The sequence below is a fragment of the Penaeus chinensis genome, chromosome 38 (assembly GCF_019202785.1).
Source record: "Penaeus chinensis breed Huanghai No. 1 chromosome 38, ASM1920278v2, whole genome shotgun sequence".
Lineage (NCBI taxonomy): Eukaryota > Metazoa > Arthropoda > Malacostraca > Decapoda > Penaeidae > Penaeus > Penaeus chinensis.
The window spans coordinates 23,196,627-23,206,626 of record NC_061856.1 but is presented as its reverse complement, the minus strand read 5'-3'; positions in this window follow the sequence as shown (position 1 = coordinate 23,206,626).

The window sequence follows — 10,000 nt, the reverse complement described above, 5'->3', positions numbered from 1 at the left end:
CCATCGCGGCAGTTACACACACATACACACACATACACTTATATATATTTATATGTGTGAGTGTGTGTGTGTGTTTGTATACACATGTATGTATGTATATGTATGACTGCCGCGATTGTCCAGAGGTTAGAACACTGGACCCTCATGGTCCCGAGTTCAATGCCCCGTTGCGGCGGTCGTAAAAATGCCTTTGCTCCAACTGCTGGCTTGAGTCCGATCTCACGGCGAGAAAACGACATATCGCCTTGAGAAGTCAAACGCCGTGGCACAAGAGTTAGCGCGCTGAACCGTGGTTGAATAGGAAAGATATCCAATCAGGCAAGGGTGGCACTGCCCAATAACCTCTTAATAGTGAACTGAGAGAGGCCTATGCCCTGGAGTAGAATGAATAGGTGTTAAAAAAATATACATATATATATAAATATGTATATATTTATTTACATGTATACATATATACATACATGCATACCTAACTATCTATATATATGTATATATGTATGTATGTATGTGTGTGTGGGGGGGGGGCGTACGTGACCGCGTGTGTATGTGTGTGCGTGTGCGTGTGCGTGTGTGTATGTGTATGTGTATGTGTATGTGTGTGTGCGTGTGTGTGCGGGTGTACGTGTGTGCTTGTGCGTGTGCGTGTGTGTGTGTGGGTGCGTGTGTGCGTACGTGCGTGTATTTGTGTGTGTGTGTGTGTGTGTGTGTGTGTGTGTACGTGTGTGTGCGCGTTTGCGTTTGCGTGTGCGTGTGCGTTTGCGTGTGCGTGCATATAATATGAAACCATCTTATACACAAAAAGTAAACGTAGTCATAAAGCCATGCACGTACCATATGCCAGGTATTCCTTTGCTCGTAAATTAATCCAATTTTCTTCGTGATCTTGAAGAATGTTGACCTGGAACAAACACTCTGGAAACATAACGTTTTACTTTCTTATTCCTAATAATCTAATCACCTGCATATGTGAAAATTAAAACCTTACGCTCGAGATATTTACTTGCACAATTCCTAACGGATCACACTTTTGCATTTGAACGTTCACGTTATGAAAATTCACTAAAGCTTTTGTATACATAAACACTACAACACGACAAGATTTCTCTCCACATAATATCTTTCAAGTTGTCTGTCATTTTAAACCGAAATTTGAGTATATTTTTTAGATTTTTTCCGTTTATATGTATTCTACACACTGATCACAAATATTTCCATTTGCACACTTGACATACAGCTTATTACGGTATTCCATTCTCCTTCGCGTGGCATTCATGTTAACAACACATGAGCATAGAAGCAACTGGGTCCACTTTCATTCATGACTCAATATTTAGGACTACATTATCCTTCAGACATTTCCTTAATACTTCACTCAGTTTCCATAATGTATAATACAGAAGGGGTCGAGAGAATGAGAGAGATTCCTTATTAGTAAGTAATTTTATTTGCATTTACTGTGTGGAAATGGAAATCCATATGAAGTGTTTTATCAAGAAGCTGTGCCTGGAAAATGTGTCACTAATAGAGATGGACACTTTGGTAAACAAAATTAGACATTACAGTATTTCGAAATAAATTTACCCCAAACCAGGCATCTCGAGAACATCTCAGCCGGATCCACTAGTTAGTTCCTTATTACATGGAACGATAACTCTACGAAAAGTATCATTCCATGACCAATTTCCCAATACGCATAAGCCCCAACTTCAGGGTATTACGAGAAGTACGTTCTCGAGCATATGTAAGCAGGAAAGCAGAAATAGACAGCCAAGATGTCGCTTGCCAGCAACTCCGAAAGCCAGCATTCCTTCCTGCCCACACCTCCGTTCATTCATTCATACATCTCTCCATTCATTGGCACACCCTGGCCGAGTGTACCTGGCGCACCCATAAAATATCCCCAGGTATATTTTTGTCTTTCCATCCCTTACCACAAGTACATATGTATTTACTATATATATTTACTCTTGTAAATATGACTGTGTACATGGATATGTTAATTCTATTTTTTGAATATGTATAGTGGCGGAAGAGAAGGGAGGGAACGTGATAAAAGTTTTGTTTATGTTTGAAGGAATCATAATTATTTCTAGGAAATGTGAGGGCTATTTTTTACAGTGCCTCACAGACGCCCTAGAGACTTTGAAGATCACTTAGTTTTTAGGCCTCCATTACTCCAAAGCCAATTTAGCCGTACTAGTTTCCCGAAATAGTACTCCTAAAGAGACCAACGGAGAACTCGCATGTAAATTCGAAGAGCGAAAGCAAAACGAGATGATAGTCATGTTAAGAATATGGCGTATTATGCGATGCCTAATTTAAAGAGCGACGTCGTCATCCCTGGTCGACCTGCGCGCATCACAGCCATTTTTATGCCCCGCGAGTAGATTTAGATGCAATTGAGTTTACTGACGTCTAAACGCATCGCAAGCAGGCCTGCGAAATGAAAATTTGAAATAGGATGAAAGTTTGGACAAACGTCTAGCGCAATGATAAGGAAAACGACAAAAGGAGAAAAAATCACCGCCATCTGCTGTCCTCCAAGTTGATGCTGCGGGTGACAACGCCTGAGTCCTAAAAAAGGATGCGTTGGAGGGAGGAGCTGACCGGACTCACCTTTGCCAGCGAATAAGGATTTGTGATGCCAGGCCTTATTAGGCAGGTGGCATCCTTCTCGTCTTTTTCCTTCTCTTCTTTTTATGTTCTCCGATGTCATGCCATCCATATGCTCATACTCTATTTCCCTTCCCCTCCTCTTCCTCTCTTCTCAAACTCCTCTTTCAAGTCCCTCTACTCATTCGTTTTTTCTCCTCCCCCTCTTCCCCATAATCTCTTACCTATTGCCTCATTCCAGTCTTTCTCCACTCTCTCCTCGTCCACTGTGCAGATACCCATTCCCTTTTGACCACAGATTTCTCGCATCCTCTCCGGAAAGCGAAGCGGAGGCCTTTTCGTAGGTAGCACGTGAGCCTTTTGGTCCGTTCGAATGCCTCTCTGAAGTAAATGGGTGCGCTGCTTGTGTGGGGGATAAGGTGTAAATATTTCCATTGTATTCATTAAATTTCTCTTTTCCTTTTTGCACACATAATTATAAGAAAACTGCTTTTATGTACTTTATACCTATTTCACTATTAACGTGTAGCCTTTTGAATTCATTTTAAAGACGAGGAGAAAGGGGACGCAAGAGCTACGGTTGACCCTCCAGTGTCTCTCTCTTAAACTCTATCTATACATTTTTCTCTATATATGTATTTATACATCTATCTATCTATCTATTTATATATATATGTATGTGTGTGTACATATATGTGTGTATATACATGTATATATATATATATATATATATATATATGTATATAGATATATGTATCTGTCTCTCCATAAATCTGTCTATCTCTCTATCTATCTATATATCTATATATAAATGTATGTGAGGGGGTGGATGTTCCTGCATGGCGTTGACGAACTAGCAGAAATAGAGGGGAGATTCAATTCGGAGAAATAAATCGTATTAGAAGTGTTTCTCCCGTCAGTACGCAGCTATGCCTTGCCTTTCCCAGAAACGATCGTATTCATGCAGGATAACTACCCAATACACACGTCGTGGGCAGATACGAGATGGTTTTGTGACCAAAACTACCTCGACGTCCTACCATGGTCAAGCAAGGAATGTGACTTAACCCAATCGAAAACGTCTGGGCAAATATAGTCAATGTCTGGGAAACGGCAAATGAAAGAACCTCGCAAAAGTTAAAAGAACATGCAAAGAGGGAATGGGAAGTACTATGTAGGAAACCGGAACTTGTATATAAGCATGTTGCCTCCGTCCCGGAGAGACTACGAGTTGTAAAAAATAACGGTAGTTGGACAAGGTTTTAGTAAAAATGAACTGTTCCACTCAGTATGATTTTCCCAAATATTTGCCTTCTTTTCTACATATTACTGTTCTTCTTTAAAGGTAAAAAGACAATTAATATCTGATTGGTAGAACTACTTTAAAAAAGTAGTTCAACCAATCAGTCAATTCATACAAAGAAAGACCCGTATCGTTGGACTTGGTACAGCGATACGGGTAGTGTGGTAAAGGAGATCGACCACATCCTTGTTAGCAATCGGTGGAGGATCCTCCAGAACTGCAGGGTGTATCGAAGCGCCGAGTTCTGTGGAACTGATCTTAAATTAGTTGTGGCTACTCTCCGGGTCCACTTTAGAACCCACCGTCGCACAAATGAACACCCTAGGGTGTTTCATTTGGACAGATTGAGGGAGGACGAGTGTGCCCGGGGGTTTGCCGAGGCTATCTTTGGTCGTCTCACAGCACTCGAGGACCTGACAGACCCTGTTCTTATGTGGGATACCTTCAAGCGTGAAACGCTTGATGCAGCTCAGGAATCCATTGGTGAACGCCCAAGAGCAAGACAGAATTCCATCTCGCAGGAGACACTGGAAGCCACAGATGCTTGTCGTGCGGCTCGATTGTCAGGGGATCGCAACTTGCACTGTTCTCTTGTGCGAAGGCCTAGGTCACTGTTGAGGAGGGATAAGGCACTGTTTATCAGCAATCTTGCAGAGGATGTCGAAAGCCATTTCTTAGTAAATTATCTTCGTCCTGCTTACTAAGCCCTGAGAAAGCTAAACTCCAAGCCCTCCTCACAGACGACTGCAGACAGGTACCAGCATCTCCAAATACTCTTGTCGAGAGATTTCATGACACCTGTTGCCAGGCCAATCCGTCCACTGACTTCCTAGTCTGACAGCCCAGAGTCGTGAACTGCACTAGCGAGGTATGTAAACCTCTCTGTGACTTGTTTGAAGTATGAAGCGTCTTCTATATTTAATATACAAATATCATTGTTCTGTTCAAATATGGGCAGAATGCCGCCTTACCTCCACAGGTGTTGCCATTTCGATAAATAATTCAAAGAAGTAACATGAAAAATATTACATAAATAGACGATAATCAATACTATCGTATAATAATTGTTCAATTATTTAATAGATATGTCAGTAAATATTATACGACTTCATTAAAATAATTCAAGTCCATATTTCCCAGTCTTATCAATTTGACAGCTTAAGATAGCACTGCCACGACTCCCTCTTGAAAGAGAAGGGAGAAACTCTTTATAAAAATATGAGGAAAGATATAAACAATTAGTTAGATTATTCTAATATACTAACAAATAGGTAACTTATATATATTGTCCAATATATCTATATCTATATATATACCGGTATATATATATATGATATATTTATATATAATACATTCATATATATAATATAATACATAATATATATATATATTATATATATATAAAATATATATCTAATATATATTTGTTTTATATGTAATATATATATACATATATATATATATATATATATATATATATATATATATATATATATATATGTATGTATATGCCGAAGGTTCCAGGAACAATTGAGTGCTCACAATAAAGCAGTTAAACTTTACTGAAAATCATCCTACAGAGGATCAGAACACAACTCCTACCCAAAATACCCGACACCCAGTTTGGGCTTATGATGGCTAAAATCACGAGGCAAGCTATCTTCGTCATGAGAAGGCTTGCCGAGAGATCTATCCAACACCAGAAAAAACATATATCTGGATTTCATTATCTATCAAAAAACTTTTGATAGCTCCGAAACTTACAAATGTTCAAAATCCACGCAAATAGATGGGGAAGATATAAGGCTAATTCAATCAGTCTACCAAGATCAACTTTCAGCAGCCCGCATAACCGTTGGAGCAACTAACTAGTTCCCCATCAAGTGAGGTGTCCGACAAGATTGTGTGATGTCACTTGACTTCTTCAATTTTTACTCTGAAAATTGAAGACCGGTATCAATGGTTGCAAGACGAGCAACCTCGTTATGCAGATAATTTGTAAATGACGAGGCTTTTGAATTGATCAGAGCACAACTCAAATTCTTCGGACGTGTGTAAAGACACATTAGAAAACCTTAGCCTAAGCGGAAAATTGAAGGTCAGCAAGCTCGAGGTATACAGAGGAATATATTCCTTAACAATTTCAATATACAAACACTTCGATGCCTCTAGGACAGAGCTCTTCAGCTTGAAACGTGGCGCCAAGTAGATTGTCAAATGTGTGTATGTGTGTGCATATAGATAGATAGATAGATAGATATATGCATAGCTCGCATTTTGCTTTGAGCATTATTGTAAGAGGTATTTATTCATCAAACGATTTACCTGACAAGTATCGTGCCCAGTTCCTAACCCGTTAGCACTCCCAGTTTCCAGGTTTTACCGTTGCTTATGTGTATTGCTCACCTTCCCCTCAAACTGTCCCAAAAGTCATGTTATTTTGTTCATGTACAATGAAAATAAGAAAGTGAATCCTCGAATTTCCATCCCGACATGCTATGGCTGAACTTACACTCGGCTTGTGGGAAGTGTGGCGGGAGTGGTCATTCGCTGCAGGTTCCTCGGTTGCCGTTCCATTTTATAAATGGTGATGTCTAAATCTATATTACTCTTACCTTTTTCTAAAACTGCTATAGTTAATGCCGTTCATGGATTCATAATTATGTTCAAAATAATCAAATACGTTACAGCTTAACTGACCATTTCAGAGTAAAATGTTTCTAATATGCACATATGATTATAATTTTATTCATTATCATTGTTTTTAAGGTACCTGCTTTATGCGAGTTCATGTGAAGTTTTTTTTTATTTTAAGAATAAGGTTACAGTGTGATATGACGTACATTCTTTCTGATATTGATCAAGCGTAATTTTTGGTAGCGTTGCACATTAATTATATAAACCGGTTATATGTTAATTATGATAGGCTTTTGTTTCAGAGAACATGTTCAGGAAGCAAATTTTATGTACGAAAATACAAGTTCTTTTTTATGTACGAAAGTACAAGTTCTTTTTTATGTACGAAAGTACAAGTTCTTTTTTATGTACGAAAATACAAGTTCTTTTTTATGTACGAAAATACAAGTTCTTTTTTATGTACGAAAATACAAGTTCTTTTTCATGTACGAAAATGCAAGTTTTTTTTGTTTGAAAATGCAAGTTCTTTTTTATGTACGCAGGTACTTTTTCTAAACCTGGGAATCATTAAAGTGTAAATCATTGTAACCTAGTTCCGTCGTCCCTCAACACCGAGTTCCTAAAACTCGACCGCGGTGCTTCGTCGTCTCCACTATATATCTTCGTTAGGATCATCCCGAGAGTCACAGCTTTCTGTGCTTGCACCGAAGAGCAACTGAAAGTCCAATTTAATTCTTCTCAAGTACTGTGATGGATGAACTTATTTACATAGTATTGTTGGCTGTGATGATGACGGCCACCTTGCTAAGTCTCCTGGCATGTTTATATCAGTGTAAGAAGGTAAATACTTTCAGCATTATTCGACGTTCAAGACATTGTTAAATGCATTCGTGGGTTTTCTTTCAATAGAAAAATAATGAATCATGTAACATTTTCAGAGTCGTGTGGCAGTAAAGCATCCTTTGTACCCGCACGTCGTCGTGACGCCGCGATTCCACGAGATGGACACTTTCTCCTTGGTCTCCACCTCCTTCCCTTCGGTGACCCCCGTCCCCAGACCAGTTCCTCTCTCGGCCTTCCCCCGCCAAGTGGAAGATGCCTCCCTCAATGGCTCTTTCATTACCCTTGCGACCTCTCAATATTTCCCCATCTTTAACCCTCTGAGGAACCAGAGACAAAATGTGGAATGTAGCATACCGAGTGACATGTGCTTTAGCAGCGGCGCAGTTTCTGCACACGCTTCGAAAGGCAACGCGGCAAACGTTTTCCCTTCGCCTTACGCTACTCCTCTGGTGCGTCCATATCTCGTGGTTCCTGTGCCGATTCGGAAACTATAAGATTTTGCCAGTACAATAAAAGCAAATTTGATAATATCTATGTTTGATTTTACCCATATGGTTGAGATAACTGGTGGTTTCCCAACTTACAGGTCAGTGTGATGTCTGATTGAAATATACAAGTATCCTTTCTTGTTATCAGGTAAATGTTGTGATCGAATGCATTCTTGAATATCTCTCTTGTGACAGATCGATCCAAGTAATGATAAAGAAATGGTAGCTATATACTATAACCAATTTCCTTTATTTAGTGTATTAGTGTTTATCCAGCTCATTTTGGGAGCGCCTTCCGTGTATTGCTGCCGTCATTCTCTTTAGGCCAAGCTCATTTACTGAACGTTACTGTATTATATGAATACAGGACTGAGAGAGAGTGACATCCAAGTTCACAATGATGTTTCACAAACACACCATACTTTGTACCCCACTTCATCAGCTTCCTATCTACTCTATTGATTTGTTTTCGGATTTAAAACAATATCAGTTACAAGAGCAATTATATGAATACAGGACTGAGAGAGAGTGACATCCAAGTTCACAATGATGTTTCACAAACACACCATACTTTGTAACCCACTTCATCAGCTTCCTATCTACTCTATTGATTTGTTTTCGGATTTAAAACAATATCAGTTACAAGAGCCCTGTCAATAACAACGAAACACCTGCTTTTAACAATTTTCGTAACCTACAAATATTCAGTCTGAAATTCATCCACGTTTATTTACTTCTAGATTGCGACATTAATAGTAATAACTTAATCTCAACAGAAAACGAACAATTCAAAGACTGTAGTAGGTGTTCAATAATTCTTACAATTATTCTTATATATAACTAATTCAGTTACATACAGAGATGGCCGTCCCAAATACCAAATATACACATCGAAAATATTCACATTGCTCGAAATCTCTTGTAATTCCACGGAGCTTCCTTGCAATGATTTGATTACTATCTCAGCATATTAGTAAATTAACGACTTATTGTTCAGCTCATAAATCTTGCGAAGGAATCAAAGGGAGGGAGAAGCGGAAAAAGCGCATGGAAAAATCTGAGACTTAGAATGGCATAATAGTCTGTTTTTTTAGGAATAGCAACTAATATAATACAAACGCCTTGTTGTTTCCGCCATAACACTTTACATTTTTTACACTGTAACAAGGAACCACGACACAAAGAAGCACAAAACGAGTATCATAAAATATAGAAATTGTCTTTGCTTGACATGTTGCCTCTTGATAGGTACAGATGCTCGGAAATCCCGTTAGCTTCTGACTACAATATTGTATTATTTCTAATCCGTGTGTGTGTATATAAATATATATATATATTTATATATATATATATATATATATATATATATATCAACACCCGTGGTCCCGAGTTCAATTTCCCGTCGTAGCGGTCGTAAAAATGCCAGTGCTCTGACTGCTTCCTCGAGCCCGTGAAAACGACATATCGCCTTAAGAAGTCAAACGCAGGTGTCGTAGGGGAAGTCGCCGACGTGGCACACGTGTTAGCGCGCCGAACCGTGTGTGTGTGTGTGTGAGTGTGTGTGTGTGGGGGGGGGGGGGGGTGTACATGTGTGTGTGTGTTAATTTAACAGCTAATGTTGAAATAATGTTCATTTTCTTATACTAAGAACAATGCATATTATTTCGACTATTCATTGTCCCTTAGTAGCGCAACATGTAGTTGATACCGATGTGAATTCTATCCCAAATGAGTGCATGGCATACTTCGCTTCTGATCTTGAGGATGTTAAAGATGAAATGTTGATTTGTTGCATGGGAAATGTAGGGGCCGTTGACGGACTCGTCTTCTACAGGCATTAGGAAAAGTGAGCGATGATTTATCCAGTCGGCGGACAGGAGGTGGAGACCGGGGAGAAGTGTTTGTGAGGGGACAAGGGTGCTTCACTGTCACACGACGCTGAAAATATTAGTTATATTCAGTTTCACAAAGTCATCGAAAGTTTTCACTGGAATAATTATAATATAATGATTATCTTTTTATAAACGTCAAAAAATTACGCTGATGTAAAGAGTCGAAGACCGTAGCAAAGTGACCGTCATCATCACAGCTAACAATGAAATGCAAAATATCAATA